The sequence below is a fragment of the Erinaceus europaeus genome, chromosome 20, assembly GCF_950295315.1.
Source record: "Erinaceus europaeus chromosome 20, mEriEur2.1, whole genome shotgun sequence".
In the NCBI taxonomy this organism is placed as follows: domain Eukaryota; kingdom Metazoa; phylum Chordata; class Mammalia; order Eulipotyphla; family Erinaceidae; genus Erinaceus; species Erinaceus europaeus.
Window position 1 is genome coordinate 54,066,118 of NC_080181.1, and position 22,197 is coordinate 54,088,314.

Below are 22,197 nucleotides of genomic sequence, written 5' to 3' on the forward strand. Positions count from 1 at the left end.
AATGTAGCCAACCCCCGGTCTGCCCCCGGCTACTGGGGACACTGGAAGGCTGGAGACATTAGACTGTATTTCCAGAGGTCTGCCATATTGGTTTTCACATCACTTTGACCTGGTGCCTCCCAGACTGGGTGCCTCTTTAGCCCAGACCAGGCCCCTGGCCCCCAGCTGGGCTCCTGCTAGATGCAGCCTGCCCAGTGGAGTAAGGACCTGCAGCCCCAGCTCCAGGGAACACAGACAGAGGCACACCCACCTCGCCAAGCGTGATCCTGGAGCTCCGGAGATTGGATTGAGCTCCTCTGTCTTTGGACACTGGCTTATTTATTTTTACTGATTTTATTTTCTTAGTGTCACCAGGGTTATCATCGGGGGCTCTAGGAATCACAGCACTACACATCTACCAATCCTGGTAGCCATTTTTCTTCCCTCTTTTATTTTATTTTTAATGAGATAGGGCAGAGAGAAATTGAGAAGGGGAAGGGAGAAAAGGAGAGAGAAAGAGTGATACTTGGGCGGGGGTCGATAGCATAGTGGTTATGCAAAGAGACTCTCATGCCTGAGACTCCAAAGTTCCAGGTTCAATCCCCCTGCATCACTATACGCCAGAGCTGAGCAGTGCTCTCAGAGAGAGAGAGAGAGAGAGAGAGAGAGAGAGAGAGAGAGAGAGATTGATAACTGTAGACCTGCTTCACTACTCATGAAGCATCATCCCCCTGCAGGTGGGGAGCCGGGGCTTGAACCCAGATCCTTATACACTATGATGTGTGCATTCAGTTGGCTGTACCACCACCCAACCCCTATATACTTCCTGTTGAAGCAGAAACACACTGCTTGCTCTAGCCCAGACCCAAACTTGAAAGAGAGGACAACCTCTAGAAGCAGGAAGAAAATACTTTGCAAAGTCAGGATTCATGCTCTCTTGGCTCCTCGGACAGCCCCAGCACCTTCCCACCCCTGGGCTGCTTGGTTTTCAGATGGCTGAGTTTGCAGATAACCAGGCAGCCCAGGCAGCCTCTGCTGTGAGAAGGAACCAGCTGTCTAGCTCTCTGGAATCTCTGCTCCAGCATTCCTGCTGCTGCCTGGGCGCCCGCCGGCTCCATCCCCCTCTCCCCACTCTGCACACCTCAGCAAGATGGCCTTCCCAGAGGAAGATCGAGTCAGACTGAGCTCAGACATTCACAATAACCAGGACCAGTGCCCTGAGCTGCAGAAGTGACGACTGCCTCCCCGTCAAGCGGCTGGCAGTGGCCCAAGCACAGCACTGGGGTTCATGGACATGACATGCTTTTCTTCCTGCCTTCTGGTGGGGTACCTCCTCACCACCCCAGCCTTCCTTGCCCAATCGTATTTCCAGAATGAAATAAGCCAGAGTGTGTCTTCCCAGAGCCTCATTTCCCAAGCCCACGACCTTTGCTGGCTAGGAGACAGCAGAGAGCAGGAATCCACGAGTAATAAGGCTGCCTCCGGGTCCAGTCAGGAGATGTGTCCCTGATCACACAGGCTGCCAGCCCGACCACAGGCTGCTGGAGTCAGTACAGTCTCTCCCAACCCAGAATCCTCTGCCAAAGCTCCATGCTGGTCCTGATGCTTGTCTCCATTGCTGGGATGGCCTTGAATGAAATAGCTAACCTGCTAGAAACTCCTGCTGGGGAGTCTGAGTCTGACCACAGCACTTAATGGGCTGGAGACAGCTCAGCCTGCAGGCACACAGCCCAGTCTGCTTGAGGACCTGGTTGGAACCTAGGGCCAGTGCTCAGCCCAGCCACACCAAGGAGATCAGAGCTTCACAAGTGCTGGGGCAATGCTGGACTCTCTCGCCTTCTCTGTCTCTGTCTGAAACTGGGGGGAAAAAGGTACTTAACTCATTGCACTGAAGTCGGAATGAGCAGTGTGTGTGAGAGGTTTGAGGCAGGGGTGAGGCGAGGAGGGTCTAACAGGGACACCATGCACGTTTGAGGGTCAGTACAAAGTCAACTGGGTCAGATTCCAGTCTTTCTTAGTCCCCTGTGATTCCTGTGATACTAACTTTCAGGAGGAATTTCTTTGCAAGATCACTGAGTCTTGTTTTTTTTTTTTTTTTGCCTCCAGGATTATTGCTGGGGCTCAGTGCCTGCACCATGAATCCACTGCTCAGGGAGGCCATTTTATTTCCCCTTATGTTGCCCTTGTTGTTGTAGCCTTGTTGTGGTTATTATTGTTGTTGTTGATGTCATTCGTTGTTGGATAGGACAGAGAGAAATGGAGAGAGGGGAAGAGAAAGACAGACACCTGCCGACCTGCCTTACCCTCTGTGAAGCGACTCCCCTGCAGGTGGGGGGCCGAGGGCTAGAACTGGGATCCTTCAGCCGGTCCTTGTGCTTTGTGCCACCTGCACTTAACCCGCTGCGCTACCGCCCGACCCCCTTTTTAAATCATTTTATTGCTGGGGAGGGTAAATGAATTACAGTACAGTCGGTGAAATATTTCTTTTTTAAAAAAATATTTACTTATTCCCTTTTGTTGCCCTTGTTGTTATATTGTAGTAGTTATTATTGTTGTTGTTATTGATGTCATTGTTGGATAGGACAGAGAGAAATGGAGAGAGGAGGGGAAGACAGAGAGGGGGAGAGAAAGACAGACACCTGCAGACCTGCTTCACCACCTGTAAAGCTACCCCCCCTGCAGGTGGGGAGCCGGGGTCTCAAATTGGGATCCTTCAGCCTGTCCTTGTGCTTTGTGCCACTTGCGCTTAACCCACTGAGTTACCGCCTGACTCCTGGTGAAATAATTCTTATCTCTCTGTGATAAGTGTCTGCAATATACTCTTGCCCCAATTTATTATGATTTTTTAAATTTTTTGTCATCAGGCATCAAAATCCCAAGGCTCCCTGAGTCCTCTCCTCCTCCTCCTCCTCCTCCTCCTCCTCCTCCTCCTCCTCCTCTTCCCCAGGCCACTTTGCTTCAGTGCAGTAAAGCACAGGGACTCCAGGTGTGCTTTATGCCTCCTCCTTCCTATCCTTATCTCCTAGGTTCCACCTACAAATAAGGTCCTCTGGTACTTATCTTGTTTCCAGTCCATCTCACTTCATGTGATCCTGTCAAGCGGTAGCCATGACGACATGTCACCAGCAAGTTTCACACCTCAGTAATATCCCCCTGTATACATAGACCCTAACTTCCTTGGCCACTCACCTCTTGTTGGGTCTCTGGGTTACTTCTGAATTTGGACTGTGCTGTTTGAACGTAAGAGTACGTAGGGTTCTTTGGATGGCTAGATCGTGGGGTAGGACCATTTCTAGAGATTTGAGGATGTGAAAGTAATAAGAGGAAGGTGAGGGCCTAAGAAGATGGTGGGGCAGGAGGGCGCTTCAGTGCAGGGGGAAGAGGGCTGACCTCTAGCGCAGGGAGAACAATCCTGTAAGTCAACACACCAGCAATAAAGTGATACTCACGGCGAGATTAAAGTAGATGATAGAAAGTTCACTGGAGCCTGGGTAGTGGTGCTCCTCACTGAGCACACACATGACCATGGGCCAAGACCCAGGTTCAGTCCCCACTCTCCGCCTGCAGGGTGGGTAGTTCCTAAGCCATGAAGCGGTGCTGCAGATGTCTCTTCCAGGTGTCTCTTCCTCTTCTCTCTCTTTCTCCCTCCCTCCCTCTTTGCTTTTCTCTCTCTCATTTCTTTTAAAATAAAGAAAACATGGCTGCCAGGAGCTATGGACTTGGGCAGGCACTGAGCCCCAGCAATAACCCTAGTAGGAAAAAAAATCCCTTTATAATTGGTTCATGTTTATGGGATGAATAGATTCAGTGAATTAGCAAGCTTACGGATTTAGTGAAATCTGATACTTGAATGACCTGAGTGCGTGACAAAAAAAACTGGAAGCTGAATATTTATATTTGAAACCCAGAGTTAAGAACAAAGTATCAAGCAAAGTCTCAGAGTGAAATGAGGTAATAATATATTTAAACTATCTTGCAGAGCACAGCTCAGGAAGCCTTCAGATACAGTAGAGGAACCCTGCTTTGTCCTGCTGTGTCCTGCTCTGCCGTGCCCTGCCCTACTCTGCTCCTTGTTCCTACCAAGATGCCCAGTAATTATCTAGTGACAAAACTACCTAGAACTTTGGTTCCCAGAGGCCCCTGAAACATCACTATAGCAGTATCGTTCCCCTCAGAGACTTGTGAAACAGGCCAGACTAATAACAACACAGGTGACTCCTGTATTTGAAAGGCACTTTATTATGTTTGTTAACTTATTAATGGATAGAGACAGAGAGAAGTTGAAAGGGAGAGATAGAGAGGGAGAGAGAAAGATAGACACACCTGCAGCCCTGCCTCACCACTCCTGAAGCTTTCCTCCTGCAGGTGGGGACCAGGGGCTTAAACCTGGTTCCTTGCACCCTGTAGTGTGTGTGCTTACCAGGTGGGCCACCACCCAGCCCTACATAAACTAACTTTCCATAGATGTGTGTGTGTGTGTGTGTGTGTGTGAGAGAGAGAGAGAGAGAGAGAGATAGAGAGATCTTTGTTATAGGTGTTGTATGGTATCACAGCTTGCTTATTTATTTATGTTAATGCATTTTTGTTTATTTTGGATATAGACAGAGAGAAACTGAGAGTGAAGGGGAAGTTAGGAAGGAAGAGAGAGAGAGAGACACCTGTGCACTTAACTGGGTATGCCACAGCCAGTCTCCCGACTACTTTGTCATCTTTTTTTTTTCTTTTTTTGACATCCAGGGTTATCACTGGGGCTCGGTGCCTGCACCACGAATCCACTGCTCCTGGAGGCCATTTTTCCCATTTTGTTGCCCTTGTTGTTGTGCTTGTTGTTGTTACTGTTGTCATAGCTGTTGTTGCTGGATAGGACAGAGAGAAATGGAGAGAGGAGGGGAAGACAGAGAGGGGGAGAGAAAGACAGACACCTGCAGACCTGCTTCACCGCCTGTGAAGCGACTCCCCTGCAGGTGGGGAGCCGGGGGCTCGAACCGGGATCCTTAAGCCGGTCCTTGTGCTTTGCGCCACCTGCGCTTAACTTGCTGCGCTACCACCCGGCCCCCCAACTACTTCTTTCTTAGGGACCCAACCCCAGCTGTACCTAATACACAGAGCAACTGGAAAACATGTCCTTAACATTCCAACACCCATGCAAGTAGTGACAGCCGTTCCATCAGTAGACACCCTGCCAGTGGAGTCTCCTTGGCTAGGAATAGAGGAACCAGTTAAGAGGGGCCCCTTGGGTTTAGGGTGACCTCCCCAAAAAAGCAGGCACCCTGGCTTCCCTCACACACCTGGGGCCGAGTCCTGACTTCCCAGCAGATCGTTGGCACGCACGGGAAGTGGATTTTGAACACCTTGGGGCCGTCTGAATGCTCTGCAGTCATTACTCAGTGCCTTCACATGACACAGAACCTCTGTCCTGTGCACCCTCTAACAGCTGGCCGGCATGTCTAATTCAGTTCTCCTGATCCATGAGTGTCTCCTACTGCCTGATTTTCTTGTTTAACCTTATTCTTTTTAAATTACTATTAGTGATTTAATAATGATTAACAAGATTGTAAGACAACAGGTTCCCACCACCAGAGTTTCATGCCCCCTCCCCTCTATTGGAAGCTTCCTTATTCTTTGTCCCTCTGGGAAGATGGACCAAAATTCTTTATGGGGAGCAGAAGGTGTGAGTTCTGGCTTCTGTAATTGCTTCTCCGCTGGACATGGGCATTGGCGGGTGGGTCCATCCCCCCAGACTGCTTCTATGTTTCCCTAGCGAGCAGGGTGCTGGAGAGGTGTATGCCTATGTAGCTCTGGAGTTACAGAACGAGAGAGAAGAGAGGCCAGAGCAGCCCCTCTGTGTTTAGGAAGTGCCGGGGAATCACACCTAGGACTCTCCTGTCTGCAAGCCCTAAGCTGGATATCTGCACCCTCTCCCGGGTGATGTTTCTGCTTTTAGTGTCTGTGCAAGTGTTTCTTCTCATGGAGACAACACTGGTTTACAGCACTGGGTCTTTTTTTTTTTTTTTTTAGGATGCACTGCACTTTTATTCACATATGTATTAGCCATTGTATATTTAGTTCGTATGCTTGTTTGTTTTTTACCAGAGCACTGCTCAGCTCTGGCTTATGGTGGTGCAGGGAGTTGAGCCTGGGACTTTGGACCCTCAGGCATGAGAGTCTCTTTGCCTAACCATTATGCTATCTCCCCATACCCAGCTCTGTGTATGTCTTATAAGTGCAGGTTCACACCGGTCCAAATGCATGTCACTACTGAGTTTTCAGAAAGGCCCTGATGCATTTTTTTTACATAGAAAAGATACGTCATAGCTTTTCTGAAAACCCAGTCCATGGAGCCAATGCTAGTTGCTATCTCCCTCCATCACAGTCTGTGGAGACCCTTCTCTCTGCGCCCCCCACTCCCAGCCCCAGTTCTGCAGAATCTGAAGGGTTGTTTTGCTTTGCTTGACTCTGTCTGTTCCTTTGTGACTTTATTTTCCACAAGTAACTGGGGTCATCTTAATACTTTTTTTTTCTGATTTTTTTATCAGATAGGACAGAGAAAAATTGAGAGAGGAAGGAGAGGTAAAGAGGGAGAAAGAAAGACAGACACCTGCAGACCTGCTTCACCACCTGTGGAGTGTCCCCCCTGCAGGTGGGGAGCCCGGGGCTGGACCCGGATCCTGGTGCGGGTCCTTTGTACTACGTGTGCTTAGCCAGGTGTACCTCCTTATTTTATTTTTTATTCCTGACTTCATATTTAAAGATTTGATTTATTTATGAGAATGATAGGAGGAGAGAGAGAGAACCAGACATCGCTCCAGCACATGTGCTGCTGGGGATTGAACTCAGGACCTCATGCTTGAGAGTCCAAAGCTTTAACACTGCACCACCTCCCGGATCACCTGATTTCATATTTACTCACAACATTATGAGACTACAGGGGTATAATTCCACACCACCAGAGTTCTGTGTCCCCAGTCCCTCCATTGGAAACTGCAGTGGTTCCCCCAAGGTCACAGACACAGGCTGACTAGTATTTCTAGACAGACAGACAGACACACACACACACATATATACATATATATTCTTCCATGGTCCTGCCTTCTTTTCCTTCGAAGTCACACCTACACTTATGGCCACTTCCATTTTTCTTCTTCTCTCTCTGGGTCTTAGGGGTCTGATGGAGTTGGAATTCCGAGTCATCTTCCCTTAACACTGACCCCCCCTCCCCCCCCTCGCCCACTCCACCACTGGCCACTGGGGCCCTTTCCCTTTCTTGGCTGTGGTGACTGGCGCTGACTGGACACAGGGAGCCTGTCTCTTCTCAGGGGGCTGCTTCCATAGACTCTGGGTAGTAGTGTAGGAGTGGAGTTGCTGGACCTCCAGCAGGTTGAATTTTCAATCTCCGAGACATGAAGGGACTCTTATCCAGGGCTAGTCGGCATTTCTGTCATCCAGCTTCATTGCTAAGCAGGAGGCCTGAGGTCAAAGTGATGGCCCGGAGATAAGAGGAAATATAACCCCTTGATCCAAGTAGAACACGGTGGCCACAAGAGTCGTTTTTGCCTCAAACTCCATGGCAGGTGGTAACAGCTAGAACTTGGTGTTTTCTGCCCAGAGCCCCCTGGCTGGTTGGCTGCAGTGGTGATCAGAACTCTTAGCCAAGCAGGCTCCTTGGACTTGCTGGTGTTCCAGAAAGTGAGGACTATGTCCAAAAAGACCAGAGTGACCTATTAGTTCTGGCTGTACCAATAGCAACACAGGACTCTTTTTTTCTTTTTTTAATTAATTAATTTATTTAAGAAAGGAGACATTAACAAAATCATAGGATGGGGGGGTACAAGTCCACACAACTCCCACCACCCAATCTCTATATCCCACCCCCTCCCGATAGCTTTCCCATTCTCTATCCCTCTGGGAGCATGGACCCAGGGTCGTTGTGGGATGCAGAAGGTAGAAGGTCTGGCTTCTGTCATTACTTCCCTGCTGAACATGGGCGTTGACTGGTCAGTCCATACCCCCAGTCTGCCTCTCTCTTTCCCTAGTAGGGTGGGTCTCTGGGGAAGCGGAGCTTCAGGACGCATTGGTGGGGTCTTCAGTCCAGGGAAGCCTGGCCGGCATCCTGATGGCATCAGGAACCTGGTGGCGTTTCCAGCAGTTGTTGTCGGAACTCAGACCAGAAGCTATTTCTCAGTCCGCCATCTTGGCTTCGCCCCACAGGACTCTTTTATCTAGGGCCCAGGCCGTGGCGGACCTGGCTAAGCACACACATTACAGTGCACAAGGACCCAGGTTCAAGCCCCCTGGTTCCCACCTGCAGGGGAAAGATAAAGGAGTGGTGAAGCAGGGCTGCAGGTCTCTCTCTCTCTCTCTCTCTCTTCCCCTTTCAATTTCTGTCTCTGTCCAATAATAAATAAAGTATATATACTTTTATCTGAACTTGAAAGCCTGAAAGAAACATAGGATTTGGAAGGCAGCTACCAAAATAATAAAATAGCCTTTAAACAGCATTGCTCTTTCTGTCTGTCTGTCTGTCTGTCTGTTTTTCCATCTAGACTCTCAAAGTCCTGCCCCTCCTGCACTCTCTGGACTTGCATCCAGCCTGGCCCTTTGCATCCTAGCCAGAGATCTCTGTCTCTAGAGCGTCTTACACTGGCAGTGAAGGAGGCTGCAAATAACCTACGTCTGGCAGGCAGACAGGAGCGTTGTAAAAACACCAATTAACTGGAGGTTTTAGCCAATGAGCTTGTAAAGAAAATGGCCCACTCTCGCCCTCTGTCAGAGCTGTGGTTTCAAAAATCTGAGGTCTCAATTCCCTGAAGCACCAGCTCCCTCTGTCTCCAGCATCTGCCTGTGGCCAGCAGAGGCGGGGAGAGGGGAAGGACCCCCCCCCCCAATCCAGGAGCAGACAGAGGGTGCTTCTCTGGTATGACAGCAGGGAGCCCTGCCCTTCCTGGGGACATTTTGGGTGTGGGAAGCAAGGATGTTTGCTACAGGTTGAGCTGAAACATGCCTGTGGGCTGCAGGGGACACAGAGGGAACTTGCAGGTGTTTTCTTGCTCATCTGCAGGGTTCCGGGTGCTTTGTGAAGGAGAAGACGGCGGGGTAGTTTTTGTTCTTTTTATTCTCATTGTTTCCTTTTTAATTTTTTGGTATTATATTTATGTATGTATTGGATAGAAACAGCCAGAAATCGAGAGGGAAGGGGGTGATAGAGAGGGAGGGAGAGAGAGACAAGGAGACACATGCAGCCCTGTTTCACCACTCTCAAAGGTTTCCCTCTGCAGATGGGGACTGGGGGGCTTAAACCTGGGCCCACCACCTGACCCCTTCATTGTGTTTTCTTGCCCTCTTTTTTTATTGGGAGGTTAATGGTTACAGTGCAGTTGTTGGCACATGGGTATAATTTCCCATCTCAGCATGATAGGTGTCCGCAAAACACACTAACCCCTATCCTAGGTCCTTTTCCATTGTCAAGCACCAGACACTGAAAGCCCCATTCCTCTCCCTCCTCCTGCCCTCCTTCCTCAGCATCCTTTGCTTTTGTCTACACGCCCAAACAGTCTACATTTTATTTTGTTTCCCCTTTCTGTTGGTGTTTCTTCAGTTCTGCCTGTGAGTGAGACCATCTTACATTCATCCTTCTCACTTCCCAGGACCCCTTTAAGCATTAAATGAGATGAAGAAGATGAGTTCATCATTCTTAACAGCTGAGTAATATTCCATTGAGTATCTAGACCCCAACTTGCTCAGCCACTCATCTGTTGTTGGACACCTGGGTTGCTTCCAGGTTTCGGCTATTACACATTGTGCTGCCAAGAACATAGGTGTACACAGATCTTTTTGGATGGGTGTGTTGGGTTCCTTAGGATATATCCCCAGGAGAGGAATTGCAGGGTCATAGGGCAGGTCCATTTCTAGCCTTCTGGGAGTTCTCCAGACTGTTCTCCACAGAGGTTGGAGCAATGGACATTCCCACCAGTAGTGCAGGAGGGTTCCTCTGACCCCACACCCTCTCCAGCATTTGTTGTTACCGTGCACCTTTCTGATATAGGACATTCTCACAGGAGTGAAGTGGTATCTCATTGTCGTGTTTATCTGTATTTCTCTGACCATCAGTGCGTTCAAGCCATTTAAGGGGCCTAGGCAGTAGCACCTGAAAGAGCTCTCACATTACCAGGCCCAAGGACCCATGTTCAAGCCTCTGCCCACCTCCCACCCCCCAACCAGCTGCAGGGGAGAAGCTTCAGAGCACTGGCACAGAGCTTCCAATGTCTCTCCTCCCTCCCTCCCTCCTTCTCTCCTTCCCTCCTCCCCCCCTTCCCATCTCAATTTCACTCTGTCTCTATCCGAAAAAATGAAAGGGGAAACAATAGCCATCAGAAGCAGTGGATTTGTCAGGCTGCACAGAGTCCCAGCAATAACCCTGGTTGGAGAAAAAAAAAAAAGACAAATAGGGGCTTTTGCCCAATTGTAGTGGGGTGGGGAGGAGAGAAGGGCAGCATTTTAGGGAGTCTCAGCTCCAGCCAACTCAGAGAACAGCAAAGCCCAAGTGACTCAGAGCACCAGTGAGAGAGCAAGCCCAATATAACGGGGGATTTGAGGTGACTAGAGTTTGAAAGCCTGGATCAAGAAATAAGCAGAGATCAGACCGGGGAAGCTGTCTCTCCTGAACCTCCATGTGCCGTGTCCTGTATGCCATCAGGTTGCAATCACAGAAGAGGTTATAAAGCAAAGCTCTATCAAGTGATGAGGGACAGCAGACGTTCTGGGCCTCAGAAGATGCACCCCCCCCCCGAAAGGATGTTGGTTGCAATGTTCGTTCACCCTACTGATATCTGGTGCATTAGCCAAGTGTTTATATGAAGAATCACACTTGGTGCTTGTTTGGGCAGCACGTTGTCTACTAAAACTGGAAGGATACAGAGAAGATCAGCATGGCCCCTGTCCAAGGCAAATTCATGAAGCGTTCCATATTTTTATGCACCATGAAAAGAAAAAAAAGAATCGCGCTCCTAAAACATGAGGTACATATTGGGAAACAGACACCTGTGGGGGAAAAGATATTGGCCTGTCTAGAAAGCCATGACATATGGCTTTTTTTTAAAATTATAAAATAAAAAATATCACTAAGACCACAGGCTAAGAGGGGTACAATTCCATACAATTCCCTCCACCAGAGTTCCCTATCCCATCTGCTCCCTTGAATGGTTTCCTTTTTTTTTTTTTTTTTTTTTTGGATAGAGACAGGAAGAAATTGAAAAAGGAGGGGAGAAATAGAGAGACAGAGAGACACCTGCAGCCCTGCTTCACCACTTGTGAAGCTTTCCCCCTGCAGATGGGGACCAGGGGCTTGAACCTGGGTCTTGTGCCCTGTAATGTGTGCACTTAGCCAGGTGTGCCACCACCTGGCCCCCTAGGTTTCCCATTCTTTATCTCTCTGGGAGCATAGGCCCAGGGTCATTATGGGATGCAGAAGGTGGAAAGTCTGGCTTCTGTAACTGCTTCTCCACTCAACTCTGTCCTGGCTGTCAGGACAACCCAATGGTATACAGAAATAGAGCCGAGTAGATGTGGATACAGGAAGTAGCAAATAGGTTAGTTAGGTGCAAGGCCATCTACCCACCTGTTACTGATGTCTTTACTACCCATCCAATAAGACCGCGTTTGGCAAAGGACAGCCCCTCAACATTAAGTTGGAGGACTCGAAGAGCAGGACCAACAGCTTGAAAGCTGTCAGGAGCTGCTTGTTGCTGGCTTTGAAAGTGACTGGGATCCATGTGGATTCAGTCAGCTAGGAAGGATCGTCAGTTTCCCCAGTGAATGGGTACTCACGGGATAGATGCACCACGGGAAGGTCGATCCAATGCATCCCATTCTTCTTCTCCAAAATGGAAGATTCCGGGTGCATCTGGGTGACAAGTCTAGCAGATGGAGACTTGTCTCAAGTGGCCTCCCCCAGGGCTCTGTTCTGGCTCCTACGCTATTTAATATTTACATCAATGACCTCCCAGGAACTTCTTCAAGGAAGTTCATCTACGCCGATGACATCTGCTGTGCAACTCAGGCATCCAAGTTCCACATCCTTGAGGAAGCACTCACGAAAGACATGTCTCTGATATCTGATGACTGTAAAAAATGGCGACTAATCCCTAGCTCTGCAAAAACGGTATCATCTGTTTTCCATCTACACCATGCCTCGGCCTCGCGTGAGCTTAATGTGCAGCTTGGCGATACGAGAATCCGGCATGAAGCCCAGCCAGTCTATCTTGGCCTTACTCTCCATCGCACTCTGTCATTTCATGAACATCTCATAAAAACTGCAGCAAAGGTGGGCGCGAGGAATCACATCATTGCAAGACTGGCCAGCTCCTCATGGGGCGCGAGCGCTTCCACACTACGATCATCATCTCTGGCATTATGCTATTCCACTGCAGAATACTGTGCCCCGGTATGGTTCCATAGCCCCCATGTCCACTTGGTCGATTCCAAATTATATTTCTCCATGAGGATCATTTCTGGAACCATCCGTTCCACCCCGGTTCCATGGCTGCCAGTTCTTAGCAACATCGCCCCGCCAGATATTCGTCGGGATGCGGCATCATCTAAGTTCATTTCCCACGTCTACGCTCGACCGGACTTGCCAATCTACACGGATATCTTCGCCCACCCTGTCCAATGCTTGACGTCTCGTCACCCAATCTGGTCCCCTACGCCTACACTGAACTTCTCTGTTCCAGACTCTTGGAAACAGAGTTGGCAGTCAGCTGAGGTAAAGAACAAACACCTCATCACAGACCCCTGCGAGCGTCAACCTGGCTTTGACCTAGCACGTTATGATTGGGCCCTCCTCAATCGCTATCGAACAGGCCATGGCCGGTGCGCCGCTATGTTCCATCGCTGGGGGGCCAGAGACGACCCGAACTGCCCCTGCGGGTACAGACAGACTATGACCCACATAGTCAACGACTGCCACCTCTCCAGATTCAAAGGAGGTCTCGAAACTTGACATCAGGCTCAACCTGACGCTGTTGACTGGCTACGGAAGAAGGGCAAACGCTAGAAGAAGAACTACCCATCCCCTCTGTTCCTTTTTTTAAAAAAATTTTATTACGTTTATTTATCTATTGGGTAGAGACAGAAATCAAGATGGAAGGAAGAGACAGGGAGGGAGAGAGACAGAGAGACACCTGCAGACCTGCTTCACCATTCGCAAAGCTTTCCCCCTGCATGTGGGGGACCAGGGACTCGAACCCTGGTCCTTGTGCACTGTAGCACTTGCACTCAGCCAGGTACGCCACCACCGGGCACCCCCATCCCCTCTGTTCCTAGCTGTCTCATCTAGCTCTCACTTTTAGACCTTGCCATCACTTGCAACACAAATCTTTTTTTTGTTTTTTTTTTTTTTGTTATCACTGGGGCTTTGCCACTCTGGGTTGACTTTTTCAGACAGAGATAGATAGATAGATAGATAGATAGATAGATAGATAGATAGATAGATAGATGATAGAGACAGAGATAGATAGATAGATAGATAGATAGACAGATGATAGAGACAGAGATAGATAGATAGATAGACAGATGATAGAGACAGAGATAGATAGATAGATAGATAGATAGACAGATGATAGAGACAGAGATAGATAGATAGATAGACAGACAGATGATAGAGACAGAGATAGATAGATAGACAGATGATAGAGACAGAGATAGATAGATAGACAGACAGATGATAGAGACAGAGATAGATAGATAGACAGACAGATGATAGAGACAGAGATAGATAGATAGATAGACAGATGATAGAGACAGAGATAGATAGACAGATGATAGAGACAGAGATAGATAGATAGACAGACAGATGATAGAGACAGAGATAGATAGATAGATAGACAGATGATAGAGACAGAGATAGATAGATAGACAGACAGATGATAGAGACAGAGATAGATAGATAGATAGACAGATGATAGAGACAGAGATAGATAGATAGACAGACAGATGATAGAGACAGAGATAGATAGATAGATAGATAGATAGATAGATAGATAGATAGATAGATGTGAAAGACAGAGAGAGAGACTGAGAAACCACAGCATCACAGCTGGGCTTAAACCTGAATCACAAATATAGCAAGGCAAGTCCACTATCCAGGTAAACTATTTTGCCATCCCTGGACTATACCACTCTTTCCTCTTTCTTTCTTTCTTTCTCTCTTCATTTGTTTCTACTTTTCTTTCTTTCTTCCTTTCTCTTTCTACCTTTCTTTCCTCTCCTTCCATCCTTCTCTCTTTCCTTTTGTCTTTGCCTTTAGGGTTATCGCTGGGGCTTGGTGACTATACTATGAGTCCACTGCCCCTGGAGGCCATTTTTCCCATTTTGTTGGACAGAGACAGCCAGAAATCAAGAGGGAGGGGGTGACAGAGAGGGAGCGAGACAGAGAGACACCTGCAGCCCTGCTTCACCACTCGCAAAGCTTTCCCCCTGCAGGTGGACACCGGGGACTCGAACCCAGGTCCTTGTGCATTGTGACATGTGCTCAACCAGGTGTGCCACCACCCAGCCCCTTCATTGATGTCATTGTTGCTGAATAAGACAAAGAGAAATGGAGAGAGAATGGGAAGTCAAAGAGGGGACGAGAAAGAGAAAGACAGACACCTATGGACCTGCCTCACCGCCTGTGACGTGACCTCTCCTGCAGGTGGGGAGCTGGGGCTCAAACTGGGATCCTGATGACAGTTCTTGCATTTTGTGCCATGTGAACTTAACCTGCTGCTCTACTGCCTGCCCCCCCTTGTTTAATTTTTATTTTTCCCTCCATTCCTTTTTTCTTTTTTTGCCTCCAGGGTTATTGCTGGGCTCTGTGCCTGCACCATGAATCCACTGCTCCTGGAGACCATTTCCCCCCCTTTTGTTGCCTTTGTTGTTGTAGCCTTGTTGTGGTTATTATTGTTGTTGTTGATGTCCTTCCTTGTTGGATAGGACAGAGAGAAATGGAGAGAGGAGGGGAAGAAAGACACAGAGGGGGAGAGAAAAACAGACACCTGCAGACCTGCTTCACCACCTGTGAAGCAACTGTCCTGCAGGTGGGGAGCCAGGGACTCGAACCGGGATCCTTATGCCGGTTCTTGGGCTATGTGCCATGTGTGCTGAACCCTCTGCACTACTGCCCAACCCCCCCTTCCTTTATTTACTTATTTATTTATTTATTTATTTAATGTTTGGGAGAGATGAAGAGAGAGACACACACACGGAGAGAAACACCAGAACACTGCTCAGCTCTGGCTTATGGTGGTGCAGGGGATTGAACCTGGGACTTAGGTGCCTCAGGCATGAGAGTCTGTTTGCATAACCATTATGCTGTCTCCCCGCCCCCCCTTCCTTTTTAAATGAAGTGTTTATAACATGGCCACTTAGTGAGCTGCTAGTCTGCACCTTGGTGTCTGGGTCACATTCCTGTATTGTGATGTGAGGGACTCTTCTGCTTTCATATCACAGACCTCACTGTCCTCAGCTGCCCTGCCCGCCCCACCCCAAACTCGACCTCACCTGACCTTCCGCTCAGACCTGCAACACCCACCCTTGGCTTGCTAAGGAATCCCCCTCAGGCTGCCTTCCCTGACTGAGGCTTGATTTCCTAAGATCTATCAACATTTTGGGAGGTGGTGAGGGAAGGTGCTTGTGGAAATGAGAAGCTGAATCCAAGCCCTGACCCCCACCCCCATTCCTTAAAACAGGGTCCCCTGGTGAAGAGTTCCTGACCAGGAACTTGGTCACAGCTGCTTCCTTTGCTCTTCTTTGTCTTTGAAGTTGCTCCCTCCACCTTCCCCAGCTCTTTAAGATCCACCACCTAGAGCAGACACCTCCCAGGATGCTGCCGGGCTGCTGAGGCTCCTTAGAATATCAAAGGACTTCTGCAGCTTCCCCACTGAGGGGTGCAAACACAGCAACTCAAGTCAGAAAACACGCCCAGCCCCAGGGATAAAGGCAGCTGTCTCAGCAGGTGGGGAAGGGTCACAGTGAGGTCCCAGACCCCCAGCAGAATTCAATCCCCTGCCAAAAACTCTCAGAGGAGGAGTTGGAAGAAAACACAGCCAAGAAGAGGGGGTGAGGGCTAGCTTCTCTCAGCCTCCTGTGCCTCTCCGTGTCACGTGTGGAGTCTGGAAGACACAGCACACAAGCAGAGTAACACTCTCACCCGCACGCACTCAAAGCCGGGGAACAAGCTCAGCCTCACTGCACAGGACTTGGGTGCCTGAGGCCCAGAGACTCTGAGCTCAGTCCCTGGCAGTGCCATATTCCAGAGCCGAGCAGTGCTCTGCTGTCTTTCTCTTATCCTCTCATAAACAATCAGCAATAAAAAGACCAAAAAATGTTAGGCTCCAAGAACAGGTTCTTGGTGGACTGGAGTGGAGGGAGGGGAGAGAAATGGTGAAAGGCATGGAGAGAGAGACAGAGCCTCTGTGTCCTTGAACGTGTAACCCTAGTAACTCTAGTAACCATAGTGCGCCCGCCCGCATAGTGTGATCAGACAGAGACATAGGTATACATAGGATAAGATGTCAACCAGAACCTGATTGGCCAAGGGAGATGTAACCTTCAAACCAGAGACAAGCTAAGTCTAGGTAAAGGCTCAGAAACCAGCTGGATGAAGTGTTTCCACCATTACTGACCCAGATGCTGCCGCTGCTGCTAAAACTTAAAGCACACTCATGGCTAGGCTAAAGTAACCACTTCCCCAGCTTCCAGGGACCCTCACTCATCTGGTCATGCCAGCAGAGCAGGCAAAGAGCCTCCTCCCCTTAGCTATTAAGTAAGGAGAGGGGATACAGTTGACTGTGTGTGGTGTGAATTGATGAACTTTCTCTGGCATCTAAAAATAAGTTAAAAAATTACTGCTGGGAGTTCAGCGGTAGTGCAGTGGGTTAAACACACGTGGCGCAAAGCACAAGGACTGACTTAAGGATCCTGGTTCGAGCCCCCAGGTGGTGAAGCAGGTCTGCAGGTGTCTACTTTCTCTCCCCCTCTCTCTCTGTCTTCCCCTCCTCTCTCCATTTCTCTCTGTCCTATCCAACAATGACGACATCAATGACAACAATAATAATAACTACAACAATAAAACAACAAGGGCAACAAAAGGGGATAAATAAATACAAAAAAAAAATCATTCCTTAACCCCACACACTCTCAGAGTGAGCCCTTGCTCTAATCTCTCGCTGGAAATACTCTGGGTCACAGAGATGTCACTCTCCTTGCCCTAATCTGAAAATCAAAAGAGAAGGACTTAAATAGACTAAGGAAGGTGACCATTTCACATTGTCTACCTATGTCCAATCACCAGGCAGCACAAATAAACTAGTTTAACACCGGAGGAGCTTTTTTTTTTTTTTTTTTTGTCTTTCCTTATTTAGTGCTTCTTCTGTATACAGGAAAGACCTCATAACAGGTGTTAAGATTATTTTTAAAAGGAAAATAATAACTCATGCCCTGCCTCTTACAAATGTCCAACCATAGTGGACATTGACATGGTGTGAAGAACCTGGCAAACAGTGAGCCTCAGGGAGGCCCTTGAGTGTCCTGTGTGGGGATGCAGAGGGATTCGCAATGGGCAAAGACAGCTCGTCTCCAGGTGAGGACAGATGTCTGCTAGAGAGGCCCCTGGGGTCTCCCTCCTGGAACCCGGTCCCTCCCACATACACTCACACCTGGCTCTGATCCCAGAGCCTATAGCTATGAGGTGGGGGGGTGTGTAAGGTGTCAGCGCCTGCTCCCTGACACCCAGGAAAGGCTGGGCAGCTCTCTGTCTTGCACAGTGGTTCCAGGGCATCAGTTCTGGGCATGAAGGGCTTGAGGGAGGGAGGTGACTGGCACTTAAGGCCAAGCAGGTGGACTGAGTGCTGGGTTGCAGGGTCTTTTTTAAAAAAAAATAATGTTTGTTATTCTATTAATTTGTTTATTTCATAGAGACAACCAGAAATCAAGTGGGAAGGGGGAGATAGAGAGGAAGAGAGACAGAGAGACACCTGCAGCCCTGCTTCATTCACAGAGCTTCCCCCTGCAGGTGGGGACCAGGGGCTCGAACCTGGGTCCTTGCACATTATAATATGTGCACTCAACCAGGTGCACCACCACCTGACTCCAAATGGGTTGCTTTAGTGGGGTCTTTCTTTCTTTCTTCCCTTCTCCTTCCTTCCTTCCTTCTTCCTTCTTCCTTCCTTCCTTCCTTCCTTCCTTCCTTCCTTCCTTCCTTTCTTTCTCTCTTTCTTTCTCTCTCTCTCTCTCTCTCTCTCTCTTTTTTTCTTCCTTCCTTTCTTTTTTACCAGAGTATTGCTCAGCACTTTGGTTTACGGTGGTGTGGGAGGATTGAACCTGGGTCTTTGGAGCCTCAGGCATGAGAGTCTCTTTGTGTAGCCATTATGCTATCTACCCCTACTTTTATTTTATAATGTTTTATTTATTTTATTGTAATGAGGGAGAGATAGAGAGAAAGAGACTAAGACCAGAGCCCTGCTCAGCTCCGGCTGATGGTGGTGCTGGGGATTGAACCTGAGGCCTCAGAGCCTCATGCAGGAGAGTCTTCTGCACAACCACTATGCAGTCTCCCCAGCCTTTTTTTTTTAATCTTCATTTCTTTATTTATTTTGGATAGAGAAAGAGGTAAATTGAGAGAATGGGGGGCATTAAAAGGAAGAGAGAGACTTGCAGCTCTGCTTCAACACTAGCAAAGCTTCCCACTGCAGGTGGGGACCAGGGGGCTGGAACCCTACTCCTTGCACATTGTAATGTGCACACGCAAACTGCTGCTCTACCTACCACCTGGCTTCCAGGGTCTTCTTGGGCATCTCATCATCTCAGTCGGTGCCATGTGGGGGTGCTCTCCAGGGCTGGCACCCCCCAGCTTGTGCTACCAGAGAAAACGAGTGCTGAGGAGCCCCACAAAGCCTCAGCACTGAGGGGCAGCTCTTCCTGTTAGCAGATGGAATTATTCTGCTCTAGAGAAAGCTGTCGGTTGGTTGCTTCCCAAGGAAAAAAAACAAATAAACAAATAACACACACACACACACACACACCCCAGAACTAATTAAGATCGTCATATCTCAATAAATATGCAAATGAAAAATGAAAACAAAGAAATTCTATTTATCACATCATAAAGTCGCAAATTGCTGTACCGGCTGGCTTGGAAGCATCATCGGGAGGGAGGAAGGGAAGGAGGGACTTTTAATGGCTTGCTTAGAAGCTGTGCCGGAAAGTTGCACTTAGGAGGGGAAGGGAGAAGAGGGACTGGCCAGGATCTAAATCTTTTTTTAAAAAAATATGTTTGTTATTCTATTGATTTGTTTATTTCATAAAGACAGCCAGAAATGGAGTGGGAAGGGGGAGACAGAGAGGAAGAGAGGCAGAGACACACCTCTCTAAACGCTGTGTGGAGCCAAGGGGAGAAACATCCAGGTCAGTAACTAAGTGCTGAGCTTTGAGCCTGGAAGGCTGCTTCCCTGACGCCCTGTCCATGCTTAGACAGCAGGTGAGCCTCCTGCCTGCTGCCCACAGGCTCCTGTCTGGCTCCCCCTGAAGATTTTCTTTCTGGTTGACCTCTGTCTTTTTTATTATTATTATTATTGTCCCACTTGATCCTCCAGTCACCCAGGGAGGCTCAGTGTAGCCATTAGCCTATCAGAGCATTGGGGGTAAAGGGAGAAAGGAGTCCACTGTCACATTTTTCTATGTTCTGTCTCAGAAGACCCAGGGCCTCCTGTATAGTGTAGATAACCTGGTATTCCCAGACCTGCGTTTCCATTCTTTTTATTTGGAATAGAGACACAGAGAGAAAAGCCACAACAGCACTGGAGCTCTCTCAGGAGCAGTGGAGCTCCCATGTGGGGTGCCTGGGCCCACACCTGGGTCAGTCAGGTGAGACACACCTGCTCCAGGAGCTGCCTCTGGGGGAATCTGCAGACATCTTGCCCGGTCACCTCCCTCCTCTGGGCGGGAGGGCCACAGCCTGTCACTTCTGCCCAGTGGTCGCCCTACTGTGTCTGTCTGCTGGGGCTGCGTGACAAGAGTCCCTCGCTCTGAACTTGTCTTTGAAGCAGGAGAGAGAAAGACAGAGAGGAGGAATCATAGCGGTGGGGTGGTCCTGAAGTGCCTGTGGCCCGGCCTTGCCCTGTACTTTAGCAATGAAAGAGAGAGAGACACAGAGAGACAGACAGAGAGAGAGACAGAGAGACAGAGAGAAGAAAGAGGCGGGGTGGGGCTCTAGCTCTTAGTGAGGTTGGCAGGTTAGCTAACTGGGGGCATTGCCCCCCCCCAAAACCCACCTGCCCAACTGCCCACCCCCAAAGGGGCTCCCTGAACTCTGAGGCTCTGCTAGCTGTGGCCCTTGGGGGCTCTCTGGGGTCTGGGAGTCTGAGGCCAGGCCCTGCCCAAGGGCTTCCTTCACTCCCCAGGCCCCGCAGAGATAAGACTGGCCTGCAGAGATTCCCTGACGCCACGGGAGGTGAAGGAGGAGGCACTGGATACACATAACTGGCCAGTGGGAAAGGCTGACCTAAGGCTCAGAGAGAGGAACAATGGGGGAACAGCTCCCCTGCTCAGGGCAGAGCCCCAGGAAGGCTGCGGCTCAGCCCCCTGGGCAGGTGGTGGATCAGGAAGGGTTTCCAGGACAGCCCAGCCCAGCCCACTGCCCTTTGCTGCACTGAGCAGTTTTGCACTGAAGAGGGGAGACAAGGAGCCTTGTGGTGGCAGGTTGATGCAGAGAGGCAGCCCTGGGGCGGGTGTCCTGCCCCGGACAGTCCGACAGTCGGTCTTCTGCACACACATCCCCTTCCAGCCTCCCCTGCTGGCCTCCTCACTTCCCTGCTCCCCCACTCCCGCTTCCAGTTCCATTTCTCTGCCCCCATTCTTGGTCATCACTGGGAGTCTAAAACCTCAGGGTGACTTTTTTTCAGCTAGAAACAGACAGAAAGGGGCGGGGTAGAGAGAAGGAAGGAGGGAGAGACATTAGGGGCTGGGTGATGGCCCATCTGGCTCAGTGCACAGATTACAATGCACAGACACCCAGGTTCAAGCCCTCAGTTCCCACCTGCAGGGGGGAAAGTTTTGTTAGTGGTGAAGCAAGGCTGTAAGTGTCTCTCTTCTTCTCTATCTCCCCCTTCCCTCTTGGTTTCTGACTGTCTCTGTCCCATAAATAAATAAAAATAGTAAAAAAAAAAAAAAAAGTAAGAGAGCGAGAGACATAGCCTCAAAGGAAAAATCCAGTGTGGTGGGGCCCAGGATCAGACTGGGTTGTGCACATGGCAAAACATCAACAACACACTACCCAGGTGACTCTCTGTCTGTCTGTCTGTCTCCTTCCTTCCTCGATTCCCCTCCCATTCTTGCTTCCTTCTCATCTTTTTGACAGTCGAGTAGTATTCCACTGAGTGCCTGTACATCTTTATGCATTCAGCTGTGGAGTGCATGCGGTGGTTTTCATATTTTCCCTTGGAGGAATGCTATGAATTTGTTCTCTTGCTCTTCAGAGGAAGCCAAGTGGAAGGACTTATTCAGGCATGTCATGGAAAAGATCATGGCATACACATCCTTCTTTCTGTTCCTTTTTCTTTTTCTTTTTTCTTTTTCCCACCAGAGATGGTGCTCAGACTCTGCCAAAACAACTCCACCATAGGTGGGGGCCGTTTTTTCCTTAAAAAGTTTTTTTTGTTAACTTTTTCTTATCTTTATTTATTTATTTATTGGATAGAAACCGTCAGAAATAAAGAGCAAGGGGGAGATAGAGAGGGAGAGAGGCAGAGAGACATCTGCAGCCCTGCTTCACCACTTGTGAAGCTTTCCCCCTGCCGGTGGGGACCAGGGACTTGAACCCAGGTCCTTGCGCGCTGTATCATGTATACTCAACCAGGTGCGGCACCACCTGGCCCCTTTAAATTTTTCTTCCCCTCCCCCCATTATTCTTCTTTGCTGCCTCCTGCTCTTCTTTTTTCTATTTAATATAGACAGAGAAACAGGATGGAGAAAGGGAGGGAAGGAGAAAGAAAGAAAGAAAGAAAGAAAGAAAGAAAGAAAGAAAGAAAGAAAGGGAGGGGGGAGAGAGAGACAGAGAGAGAGACAGAGAGAGAGAGAGAGAGAGAGCTGCAGCACTGCTCCACCACTCATGAAGTTTCCCCCTGCAGGTGGGGACTGGGGTCTTGAACCTGGATTCCTGCACACTGTAAAGTATGTGCTCTGCGG

General features: G+C 49.1%; 1 protein-coding gene and 1 non-coding gene across 2 annotated transcripts in view; both read left to right on the forward strand.

Annotated features, from left to right (window-relative positions):
- Window positions 1-22,197, forward strand: part of LOC132534867 (cytosolic carboxypeptidase 4-like) — a 172,792-nt gene that overhangs the window by 131,297 nt on the left and 19,298 nt on the right. The window lies entirely within an intron of this gene.
- LOC132535032 (U6 spliceosomal RNA) lies at window positions 10,847-10,948 on the forward strand. The gene has a single exon (XR_009546820.1). It is a non-coding gene; the product is annotated as a U6 spliceosomal RNA (small nuclear RNA).